Source organism: Myotis yumanensis, unplaced genomic scaffold, assembly GCF_028538775.1.
Source record: "Myotis yumanensis isolate MYYU_CA2020_CCGP unplaced genomic scaffold, mMyoYum1.0.hap1 SCAF_1, whole genome shotgun sequence".
Classification (NCBI taxonomy): Eukaryota; Metazoa; Chordata; class Mammalia; order Chiroptera; family Vespertilionidae; genus Myotis; species Myotis yumanensis.
Genome location: NW_027223752.1, coordinates 239,227,211 through 239,240,015, shown reverse-complemented (window position 1 = coordinate 239,240,015; position 12,805 = coordinate 239,227,211). Strand labels below are relative to the sequence as shown.

Genomic DNA, 12,805 nt, shown 5'->3' with positions numbered 1-12,805 from the left:
CAGAACCCCCTCTGCGTGTAGAAACCTGCCACCTGCACTGTGTCCAGAGTCCAGTGGCTTAATCCGGGGACCCCGAAGACTGGGTGTGTGATTGTGTTTGGCCGGAGAAGTGGCCAGGGTTCTTGAGCCGCTGGGACTGGCCCTTCTCATGTAAACCTAGCAGCAATGGGGCACCGGGTGGGGTGGGACTTGTCCCCCATCCCTATTCAGTGGGTGAACCCTGGTGCCGAGAGGCGAGGTGACATGGCCCAGAACCAGGGCCCAAAGCTGAGCACTGCCCCTCCCCTCAGCATCACCCAAAGAACGAGGTTGAGCCGCTGGGCACCTGCCCGCCGGGGACAGGGATGGATTCGTTCTCCTGGGTCCTGGGTCCTGGGTCCCAGCCCAGGCTGGAGAGGGGGTGGCCTCGGGAACAGGCTGGCTGAGCTGCCACTCCCAGGAAGGAGACAGTGGGCAAGCCCACGGCGCGGGCCGGAGACTGCCAGGTGGGCAGAGGTCCAGGAGAGAGACCCCAACCCCCCACCCTGCTTGGGTCTGCAGAGAAGGTGACACCTCAGAGGGGGAGGCTGGACCCCGGGACATTCTGGTCAGGAAGGTAGGTAACTCCAAGTGACAAGAGCCAAAAGACCAGAGTTCTCCCGCAGTACTCTGAACTGCGTTAGAACCCCAGGACTTGCCCACAACCCAGGCTGGTGAAAAGAGGAATTTCCCACCTCCCTGTCCAATTAGAGCTGGGAGCCCTGCCAGTGTGGCTCAGTGGTTGAGTGTCCGGCTATGAACCAGGTGGTGACGGTGGTCATGGTTGGATTCCAGGTCAGGGCACATGCCCAGGTTGTGGGCTGGATTCCCAGGAGGCAGCCCATCAATGATGCTCTCTTATCACTGATGTTTCTTTTTTTAAAAATCCTCATCCGAGGATATTTTTCCATTGATTTTTAGAGAGTGAAAGGAGGAAAGACAGAAATATCGATGTGAGAGAAACACATCGATTGGTTGCCTCCTGCACATGCCCTGACCAGGGCCCTGGCTGGTGTTAATGTAAAAACCATTGAAATCTATAAAGGATTTTTGTGAGTTTATTTGAGCCAAACTGTCAACATAGGCCGGGAAGCAGAACCTCAACGAATTGAGATAATGCTCCTGAGAATGGCGGGTCACATCTGTACTCATACATTTGCAATCAAAGGAGGGATGTAGGTGGGTTACATGAAATTCATTGGTGATAGATTAAGGAGGAGGGATAAAGCAAAGCAGGGAAAACCCCTGGGATTGGATAAAAAGTAAAATGATGGACACATACTTAGGTGGGTGCAGGATCAATTAACATGATAATGAAGGAATTTGTGGTATCTGTCCTGGCGCCCAGCACATTTGGTTGTGCCCCAGGGGCTCCAGAAAAAGGGAAGTCAGAAGTTACCCAGACATTTCAAGGGTATATTATCATAGATGCAAAAAGACAGACAGATAGGCTCAGTTAAGGTAAAGGTTGACCTTGTCAGTGAAGATGCAGGCCTAGGATGTAACTGCCCACCATAACTGCTTTTAGTTAAAGTTTAATTTCAGACCATCCTTTGTGGTGACTTTAGGTCTCTGAGTTTGCAAGTCTGCCATGCAGGCCTCTCCTGAGCTTGTCAGGTCAGCATGTGGCCCCTTTCGTCCATACTGGGGAGGAGCCTGCAACCAAGGTACCTGCCCTTGACAGGGATCGAACCTGGGACCCTTCAGTCCGCAGGTCGAAGCTCTATCCACTGAGCCAAACCGGCTAGGGCTCATTATTGATGTTTCTCTCTCCCTTCCCTTCTGAAATCAATAAAAGATACATTTTTTAAATTTAGAGCTGGGAGATTAAATTTCATTTAGAGAAATAAGCATGGCATTTCTTATATTCTGTGCGTGTCTCAAACCCATTTCATTTGATATCAAGGGAATACATTGATGATGACCTGTCCAGAGAGGCCCTCAGGAGATTCAAAGGGGAATCATTAGCTCCCAGAACTGGCAATCCAAAGGTGGGTGGACTTCAGGGCACGCCTGGTCCAGGCGCTGTCTCCACACTAAGAGCAGCCCCAGCCTGCAGAGGAAGAAGGACCGCCTCTTCCTGGCGCTGCCCAAGCCCGGGTCGAGCGCCTCCTCCGGGTTCCGGCACGTGGGCCGGGCTGTGCTGCTCTCGGCCGCAACCTCCAGCCTGGGGACAGACTCCGGCCCAGGGCGCCCTGGAGGGGCTGCGGATCCAGGCCCACTTTCCCCCGGGAACATAGTTCACAAAGGCCACTCCAATAGGGGAGGAAGCGGAGGCCGGGAGAGGGGCGGGTTAGGTCGGGTACCAGCGCGCGTAAGGGCCGCGTACCCCACAGTCCCGCTCCCCGCCGCCCGCCCGCAGTTCTACCCCTCGCAGACCACAACTCCCGAGAGGCCTTGCGGGCGAGCGAGGGGTGCCGGCCGCGTATCTCGCGCGAGGAGATGGGAGCTTAAACTCGCGAGACTGAGCGGGGCCGGAAGCCGCGGTTCAAAGCGGTAATAGACGGTTATCTCTTCCAATAGCATTGAAAATATACCTCCTCGACCCGTAAAACGCGGGAGCAGAGCTGGCGGCAGCCAATAGAAACGCCAGGGGGCGGAGCCAAGGCGTCCGGAGCGGAAGTGGGTCGCTGTTGAGGTGGTGGCGTCTGGCTGGAGTGCCTCTCCGCAGCCTCTTCCGAAGGTGCTTCCTAGCTCGAATGCGTCGGCGGGGGCGCCTACCAGCCCAGAGCAGCCCAGGTACAGCCAGGCCTCGCGGGGAGGGAGCGGAAGGCCAGGGCCGGGCGGGTAGGGGACTCGGGCGGCCGCGCGGCCTGCAGAAACCTTGGAGCCGCGGCCCAGGAGCCGCCTTGGCGCGTCCGACCTCCCTCAGGCCCCGACGCCGGGCCTTCCCCGGGACCGCGAGCCTCCTCGCCCGCCCGCGCCGCCGTCTGCGTGGTTGCACGAGCCCGGCCCGGCGGGGTCAACAGAAGTGGGGAGGCCTCGCCCTGGGTCTCGGCTGCTCGGGCGGACGGCGGCCTGCTGCGCTCGGTTAGTAGCATAATCGGGGAAACTGAGGCTGGGGGGTGGGGGGGGTGGCGGGACGCTCCCAAGGTCACCCGGAGAGTCGGGCAGGGCGGCCCCGGGCGCAGAGCGGTGGGCCTCTCGGGGGAGACGGGGCCAGGTTTTTGTTCCTGCTGATGCCGCCGCCTTTGTGTGCTCGCGCCGGTCCCCACAGCAGTGGGCCTGCGAGCCCGCCTGGACCTCGTGGCGGGGCCTCCTCCGGGCTTCCAGGGGTGGGGGCGCCCAGCTGGGGCCTGAGCTCAGGGAGTCCTCGGCTTCCGGTCGGTGGTGGAACCCGTGACCGCTCGGGCGGAGGCCCGCCCCCTGGGTGCCGGCAGACAGGTGCCGGAGGGGAGTCGGGGTCCCACGCCGCGGCGCGAGGCCCGGAACGCCGTGCTCGGTGAGGGCCCCGTCCCACCCTGCGACCCGTGGAGGGAGGGGGGAGAGCGCCCCGGCCCCCGAGCCGCCCGGAGCCCGCGGCAGCCGACTTGCTGGGGGGTCGGCTTTTGTCTGATCCGCGTCCGCGCTCGTCGACACCCCCGGGCCCACCTTGGGTCTCGGCCTGCACTCGGCTCGCGCCGCCCAAGGTCACGCGGCCCCCGGCTGCCGGCGGAGCGAACCAGCGCCTCGGGTCCCTGCCGGCAGGACCAGGCCTTCGCGGTCCGGAAGCAGGGGTGGGGGCCGGCTGGTGAGGAAAGGCGGACAGTGAGGGGCATGTTCTCATTTTTCTTAAATGGGTGCGGGGACACATGGGCTCCCGTTTGTCTGTGGGTTTCATGTGAGACGGGAACATTTCAGTGGGAAGATGCATTGCCGTCTTTTTACATGGCCTGGACTTGAGCTCCCAGCGCTGGTTGGAAGATTTCTTTTCGCCCCTTTAGGGATCGCATTCCTTAATATTCTAAGTCGGCGCGTGGTTGGGGTCTGCCGTGCGCCGCGCTTTCTGCTTGGGGTGTAGCAGTGAACAGGAGAAGCCTGGCACGGCGAGCAGCGAGGGTGGAGGGGAGGAGAGGAACTGCCTGAGATTGCAATACAGACCCAGTGGTTCTAACCTTCTGGCCCTTTAAATGCAGTTCCTCATGTTGTGACCCAACCATAAAATTATTTTCGTGGCTACTTTGTAACTGTAATGTTGCTACTGTTATGAACCGTAATGTAAATATCTGATGTGCAGGATGGTCTTAGGCGAACCCTGTGAAAGGGTCGTTGGACTGCCAAAGGGGTCGCTACCCACAGGTTGAGGACCGCTGGACTAGACTGTTGGAGAGCTGGGACTGGGGCGGGGGTAGAGGGGTCACAGGAGATCTTTGTGTGCTCACCTGTTGAGGAATTCAGAATTTACCTTACGGCCAAATGGGAAGCCACTAAACTGAGTTGTCTGCAGGAAGTAACAGGGTTGTTTGTCTCAGAAAAGTCACTGTGCTAAGCATGGGACAGAGGTGGGCAAGACTAGCGGCCTCAGGACCAGAGAGAGAAGAGTAGCTGGACCAGGGCAGCTCCTCACTGGCTCTTCTGTTAGCAAGTCCATCTCGTGCACCGGTGATTGGCTTGTGTGCTGGATGAAAATGGCTTGGTGTGTCCTGCGTTGTTCCATTGTCTGCATCTTGCACGGTCCCCAAGTTAGGAATCTGGAGGATAAGGTGTCCCCTATAGAACATGATTGAGATGTGACCGCATCTGTGCCTTCATCTGCTGTTGCTTACTGGCCCAGATGTGGGATCCCACCACCAAGATTAGTGCCTCTGGCCTGGGCTTGGCCAGCCCTACGGAGCTTGCATCTGTTGGTTAGCCAGCCCACTGCACCTGCCTGGGGAGAGAAGGGAAAGACCAGCCCCGCCGCCACCGTATGCAAATGAGGGGTTCCCCCTGAGCTGCACTGCTCAGCTGAATCTAATTTGTGAGCCTGTGGCCCAGCCTTCACCCCCCACCCCACCCACCTCCAGGGCCTGGGCCTAGATTCATTCCACACACACCACCCATCCAGGTCCAGGATTCAGTAGAAGCAGCAAGCTTCCCAGCTGGCTTTCTCATCTCTGACAGGCCGGGACTCGGATGCCATCCATACAGGCCCCGTACGCCTGCCTCCCTTCTTGGGGTTTTATGGCGAAAGTGGTCTTGACCCGGGAAGGAGGGGGAGGTAGTGGCTCAGCACCTGAGGGTGATTTGCCCCTTAGGTTCCATGATATCACCCTTGCTCCTGGCCCCCAGGAATTGCCTTATTTGTGTCACCAGCCCCCCAGATCCCAGGCCACCATAGCTGAAAGAACACGAAAAGTTGGGATCAGAGAGGTGGAGCAGCCACCCCGCTTGGCTTCTGTGGTGACCCAGAGAAACCCTCTACAGAGAAGTAGTTGTGGGACCAGGTGGTCTGCTTCTCACCTGCCGGCTTTTACCATCGCTCCCACTTGTTGAAGATCCTCCAAACCAGTCACTGCTACAACCGCGTCAGGCGGGACTGCAGGGTTCGTTGACCAAAGGGTCAGCCTGGCATGGGAGGGGCTTCTCCGTAATCCTGCCTGGGAAGCTGTAGAGACACTTGTACGGGCGGCTGCTTTGAGAAGAGGAGGAGCCCGGTTGCTGGGGCTGTGTCTGTGTGTGAGTCCTGGGCTCTCAGGGACACGGGAGGCTGACGATCCCACTCCAGGCAACACCTTCAGATGTTTCCAGAGCTGTGCCCACTGCAGAGCATTTCTGAATCCTTGACTAAACCTATTTAAAATGCCTAGAAAAGGAACATTAGGTGAAGTTATTTTTAGTTTTGTTTTGGTAAAAAATATACACAACATGAAGCAGACCATTTGAAGCACTTTTAGGTGTTCAGTGGCATTAAGTATATTCACGTTGTTGTGAAACCCTCACCACCATTCATCTCTAGGGCTTGTTTTATCCTTCCCAGACCCAGCTCCGTACTCACCAAACATAACCCCCAGCCCCTGGCTGTCACCATTCTTTCTTTCTTTTTTTTTTTTTTTTTAAATAAATCTTTATTGTTCAGATTATTACAGTTGTTCCTCTTTTTTCCCAACTCACCCTCTGCCCTTACCCTCCCCCCCCCCCCCCCCCCCCCGTCCTCATCCATAGGTGTACGATTTTTGTCCCGTCCTCATCCATAGGTGTACGATTTTTGTCCAGCCTCTTCCTGCACCCCCAACACCCCCCCCCCAGAATAGTCAGTCCACTCCCTTTCTATGTCCCTGATTCTATTATATTCACCAGTTTATTCTGTTCATCAGATTATTTATTCACTTGATTTTTAGATTCACTTGTTGATAGATGTGTATTTGTTGTTCATAATTTGTATCTTTACCTTTTTCTTCTTCCTCTTTTTTTTTTTTAAATATATTTTATTGATTTTTTACAGAGAGGAAGGGAGAGAGATAGAGAGTTAGAAACATCGATGAGAGAGAAACATCGATCAGCTGCCTCCTGCACATCTCCTACTGGGGATGTGCCTGCAACCCAGGTACATGCCCTTGACCGGAATCAAACCCGGGACCCCTCAGTCCGCAGGCCGACGCTCTATCCACCGAGCCAAACCGGTTTCGGCTTCTTCCTCTTCTTAAAGGATACCTTTCAGCATTTCATATAATACTGGTTTGGTGGTAATGAACTCCTTTAGCTTTTCCTTATCTGTGAAGCTCTTTATCTGACCTTCAATTCTGAATGATAGCTTTGCTGGGTAAAGTAATTTTGGTTGTAGGTTCTTGGTATTCGTCACTTTAAATATTTCTTGCCACTCCCTTCTGGCCTGCATAGTTTCTGTTGAGAAATCAGCTGACAGTCATATGGGTACTCCCTTGTAGGTAATTGAGTCTCTTTCTCTTGCTGCTTTTAAGATTCTCTCTTTGTCTTCTGCTCTTGGCATTTTAATTATGATGTGTCTTGGTGTGGTCCTCTTTGGATTCCTTTCGTTTGGGCTTCTCTGTGCTTCCTGGACCTGTAAGTCTATTTCTTTCACCAGGTAGGGTAAGTTTTCTGTCATTATTTCTTCAAATAGGTTTTCAATATCTTGCTCTTTCTCTCCTTCTGGCACCCCCATAATTCGGATTGGTATGTTTGAAGTTGTCCTAGAGGCTCCTTACACTATCTTCATATTTTTGGATTCTTTTTTTTTTGTTTTTCCGGTTGGGCGTTTTTTGCTTCTTCGTATTTCAAATCTTTGACTTGATTCTTGCGATCCTCTGGTCTGCTGTTGGGGGTCTGTATAATATTCTTTATTTCAGTCAGTGTATGCTTAATTTCTAGTTGGTCCTTTTTCATAACCTCGAGGGTCTCACTAGATTTCTTGAGGGTCTCACTAAATTTATCAGCGGTTTCTAGAAAATTCTTGAAAAACCTTTTAAGTGTGGTTTTGAACTCTATATCCAGTAGTTTGCTTTCCTCCATTTCTGCCATTTGTGTCCTGTTTCTTTGTCTCCGCATTTTGGCTGCTTCCCTGTGTTGATAGAGTGGCTTTGTGTGCTAGGTGTCCTATAGGGCCCAGTGGCTCAGCCTCCCCAATTACCTGAGGTGGACACTCTTGGTGCACCCCTTTGTGGGCTTTGTGCACAGTCTTGTTGTAGTTAAGCCTTGATTGTTGTAGGTATCACTGGGAGGAATTGACCTCCAGGCCAATTGGCTATGAGAATCAGCTGTGTCTACAGTGGGAGAACTTCTGTGCTGGAGACAACCTTATGGGGCATGACTTGCTTCAGTGGGGCTTTGGTGCTCCCTGAGTCTGCCCCCTGAGTGTGTCCCTTATGGATCTGAGGAGCTATAATCTGGATGGTCCCACTCTGACCACTGGTTACACTGGCTCTTGGATCTCTAAGGAGGTGCTAATTTAGCCTCTGCCTGAGGCTACCCAGCAGGAGCTATGGAGAGAGCTGCAGATTCCTCTTCTTTGTTTGGGGTTTGGAGGTGCCCAGATGAGGCCCAGCTGTGAAGCAATGCAAGCTCCTGTGGGGCCTTGGGCCTTCTTTTGGAAGTTCTGGGTCTCTCTGACCCAGCTGCAGTTAGTTAGATAATTTTCAGATTGCAAAGGGCCAGGCCTTTCATATGCAAAAGCCTCTGCACAGCTTTGGTGGGGCGGGGTCTCAGGGAATCAACAGGGCGGAGCAGACGGTTATGGCTGATCCTCAGCCCTGCCCTAAGAGGCCCCGAGTCTCAGTGTCCCGGTAATCGCTGCAAGCACCTCTGAGAGAAAGCCGCCTTCGAGTTCCGCCCGCTGCCTGACAGTCCAGTTTCTCCCCGTATGAGTCTGGGTCCCCAGAGACTCGCCCGGAACTGGAGTTCAGAGCTATAGGGAGCTTGAGAGTCCCTCCCGATTGAAAAAGACAACTGTGTCCTCAGTTGCCTGCCCTTTCCGCGTGCGCCTCCATACCTCTGCACTTCCGCACCTCCTCTGAGTCTCAATGTGCTTTTCTCTTTCCTTCTAGTTGTAGAATTTCCACTCAGCCAGCCTTCCTGTGGTTCTGGATGATGTCCGTTTTGTCTTTTAGTTGTATTTTTGAAGTGGTTGTGCGAGGCAGCAATTTCTGGTGTTTACCTATGCCTCCATCTTGGTTTCTCTCACCATTCTTTCTTTAAGAAAATGTGCGTGTGTGTGTGTGTGTGTGTGTGTGTGTATTTTTTATTATTATTGATTTCAGAGAGGAAGGAAGAGGGAGAGAGAGAGAGAGAGAGCAGCATTAATGGTGAGAGAGAATCATTGTTCGGCTGCCTCCTGCACGCCCCTCACCCCCCCAGGCATGTGCTCTGACCAGGAATGGAATCGTGATCTCCTGGTTCATAGGTCACACTCAAACACTGAGCCACACTGGCCAGACCCATTCTGCTTTCTGTCTTTGGATTGATGGCTCTCAGTACCTCACATAAGAGGAATTATGCAATATTTGTCCTTTTGTGTGTTACTTCACTGAGTGTAATGTCTTCAGCATGTATCAGGAATTTCTGTTTAAGGCTGAAGAATCTTTTTGTTGGTACTAACCTTTTTCATAGGTTTTTCATAAGCTAAAGCTCATTCTCTTTCTCGAGGCCTGCATCACAGAAGTCGAGCATCTCTGTCCTCCAGTGAAGAGAAGGCAGTCCTTGATGGTCCTGCTCGGGGGAAGGAGGACTCCCTGTGTGCAGGCACTGCGCGGGGTGAGGCAGGCCCCTGCCTCTGGGACTTCCTGGGGTCATCAGGCAAACCTACGAAGGACCCGCTTACTGTCTGTCCAAGCACTGTCTGCTGCTTCCTGGTTTTGCCACATCCGTTTGTCTGGTCCCTGAGGGGAGGGCAGAGGGTGAGGCTGCTGGGCCTCCTTTAGGAAGAAGTGCCTGGGAGAAGAGCCGGCAACACTTGTCCCAGTTCTTCCTGGGGTTGAAAGCTCGCTTTGCTCTTACACTTGTCAAAAGAGTCACGACTTCTGGCCCTTCTGGCACAATACGCAGTCTTTACCTAATACTGATGGTTTTTCCCCCTTAGAATATTGCTTCCTGTCTGCTGCGTTCACCCCTCTTTCTGGAGCAGGCTGACCCTGTGCATAGTCGTTGAGTGAATCAGCTGATGGAGCCTCCGGGGTGCTCAGAGCCATACTGGGCACCTCTGTCCCATAGGACAGCTGCAGGGGAAGGGGCGTTTCCCACGTGAAAGGTGGCGAAGCTGAGGCACGGAGGTCAAGTATGTATGTGTGCAAGGCTCCACGGCGCAGAGTGCCGGCTGCACAGTGCTGGCTGTTTGCCACGTGCCTTCTTTGTGTAACACTCCAGAGGCTCCTGTTTTTCTTAGTGCCAAGGCCTGGTTGTGATGTGAGCATGTCATAAAGTTCTATTTCAGAAGCTTTGAGATGAAAGTTACTGCAACTTGTAATGCTCGTGCCCAGTGAGTACCAGGGAGGGCAGGTCGTGCCGGGCACTGGTCCATTGCCAAGGACACTTGGGTATACACGGAACAGTCTTGAAAAGATTCTTGCTTTTTTTTTTTTTTTTTCAATCCTCATGCAAGAAAATATTTTTTATTTATTTTTTTTATTTTTTTTTATTTTTTTTTAAATATGTTTTATTGATTTTTTACAGAGAAGAAGGGAGAGAGAGAGAGAGTTAGAAACATCGATCAGCCGCCTCCTGCACATCTCCCACCGGGGATGTGCCCGCAACCCAGGTACATGCCCTTGACCGGAATCGAACCCGGGACCTTTCAGTCCGCAGGCCGACGCTCTATCTACTGAGCCAAACCGGTTTCGGCAAGAAAATATTTTTTAAATTGATTTGTAGACCGCCGAAACCGGTTTGGCTCGGTGGATAGAGCGTCGGCCTGCGGACTGAAGGGTCCCAGGTTCGATTCCGGTCAAGGGCATGTACCTGGGTTGTGGGCACATCCCCGGTGGGAGATGTGCAGGAGGCGGCTGATCGATGTTTCTAACTCTCTATCTCTCTCCCTTCCTCTCTGTAAAAAATCAATAAAATATATATTTTAAAAAAAATAATAAATTGATTTGTAGAAAGGAAGGGAGAGAGAGAAACATAGTCAGTTGCCTCCCCTACATGCCCCAACCAGGGATCAAACCCATGACCTTCAGGTGTAGGGACAACACTCAAACCAGCTGAGCCATGCAGCCAAGGCAAAATATTGTTGCTTTGTAACATGCGTTCTGTAATCCTACTTTTGAAATTCCATTTTTGGAAGTGCTTAAAATAACATGGGAATGATTCTGTGTTTATGGCTTAAAAGGGGAGATGTGATCTAGTCCAGCGGTCGCCAACCTTTCAGACCTCACGGACCACCAGTAGTCCACGGACCACCGGTTGGCGACCACTGATCTAGTTAGTGCCTAGGCATTTTCCCTGCTATCACCGCACCACACCGCATCAGGAGGCTGCCCAGCCACCTCATCCAAATGCACGGGGACTGCTCAGCTGCCTTCTAAGTCAACAGGATGAGGGCTCCTTGTGTCTGCACACCGGCGCCCTCAGGAGAGTGAGTGCCCAGGGAGCCACCAAGAGTCAGGATTGCTTGGCACCTGTGGCACGGTGCGGGGAGTTAGCCCCGGGTTTTCGGGGGCTACCCTGGCACGGTGTGAGGGCTCACGTGCCCTCGTGGGTCGGGGGCACTGGAAAACAGTGGTGTAAGATGCAACAACAATTCGGTTCCAGTCGCAACGCTTCCTGCTTCCTGCTTCCTGCCTGCCCCAGTCTGCCGCTACCATGATGTAACCATGTCCCCGTGTCCACATGCACATCCCTGAGTGCCAGTGTCACTGCGCGGTGTCACCTCACAAAACCGGATGGTTGAGTGGACCATTAAATCGGTAAGAACAGCCCAGCTGGCATGACTCAGTGGTTGAACGTTGGACCTATGAACCGGAGGTCACGGCTCGATTCCCGGTCAGGGCACATGCCCGGATTGCGGGCTCGATCCCCAGGGTGGGGTGTGCAGGAGGCAGCCAGTCGATTCTCTTTCATCATCGATGTTTCTCTCTCCCTCTCCCTTTCTCTCTGAAATAAAGAAAAACATGTTTTTTAAATCGGTAAGAACACAGAAAACATCAGCCTCAAACACCCCCCCCCCCCCAACACACACACACACACACCACCACCATCCAGTCAGTCACCTCTGTTCCTTCACTCACTGCCACCCCCTCACAGCCCACAGTTTTGTCCTGCCTGGGTTGCTCTGAGTCTCCTTACTGGTCTGGGGTCTGACTTGTTCAGTCTCTATTGGCCCTCGGAGCACAGGTGACAGGATCTCTGAATGTGGCCTCTGTCTAAAGCCCTTGATTGCCCCCCTTGACCTGTGGCTTAGGAGGTGAGCCCGTGTTACCTTCCGTCCTGGGTTCTCTGACCCACTGCACAGGGCAGTCCTTGTCTGGGGCACCTTCTGTGCTCTGTGTGCCCCTCGACCTGCTTTGTTTCTGGAGTAACCCCTTCATCTGGGGCCTGATGTTTTGAGTCACTTCCTCCAGGCAGCCTGGCTTGGGCCTGGACCTGCATAGGGCACAGTGATCCGCTCCCTGGGGCCGCTCTGGCCTCATTCTAGCCCTTGTACCAGCCCTTTCTCCTGCTTCCTCCTGCTGGGATCTCCAGGGCCCAGGCTTCATTTCTGACTGCTTATTCTCTTTATATTCTCTTTTCTCTACCTGACTCCCTGGATTTCACACATGCTGTGACCTCTACCTGCACCCGGTTCTCCCCTGAGCCTTTCCGTGGCCTTGGGAACTGCCTGTCCTCAGCACCTGTGTCTTGTCGCCCTCCCCTGGGTCAGGTTCGTGGATACAGCTGATTCTGCCATGGGCTCTATTTGAGTGGGTTCTGGTGTCAGGACGCCCTGTTTTAAATCAGGTTCTCGTGTCCTGGCTGTGGGCCTTGGGCAAGTTCCTTCCCCTGATCATCCTCAGCTTCCTTGTGTGTGAAATGGTGACCTCGGAGCCGCCTCCTCGGTGATAAGGGATGACATGAGACGTGTGTGCAGAGTGCGGTGCCTTGCACACGGTAGTTTCGTTAGTCCGATGGCCTCTCACCTGTGACCCAGGAGCCTTTGTAGTTGGTGAAGGCTGCCTTTCCCACGACCCTAGCCTCTCAGTCAGCACGATCGGACCCCTTGTGTCTGCACACCAGCTCCCTCAGGAGAGTGAGTGCGCAGGGAGCCACCTAGAGTCAGGATGGCTTGGCCGCCTGTGGCACGGTGTGGGGAGTGAGCCTCTGCCCACCCACCCGCGCCTTCCTCGTTCCCACGTGGTCTGCTGGGGAGGCCCTGCTTCCCCTACACCCGGTGCGACCCAGCCCC

At 53.9% G+C, this 12,805-nt stretch overlaps 1 protein-coding gene across 1 annotated transcript in view; it reads left to right on the top strand.

Moving 5' to 3' along the window:
• Window positions 1-2,618: 2,618 nt before the first annotated feature.
• Window positions 2,619-12,805, top strand: part of RNF4 (ring finger protein 4) — a 32,927-nt gene continuing 22,740 nt past the window's right edge. Inside the window, exon 1 of the mRNA XM_070400327.1 lies at window positions 2,619-2,757. The gene's annotated coding sequence lies outside the window, so the exon portion shown is untranslated. The remainder of the gene's footprint in view (window positions 2,758-12,805) is intronic.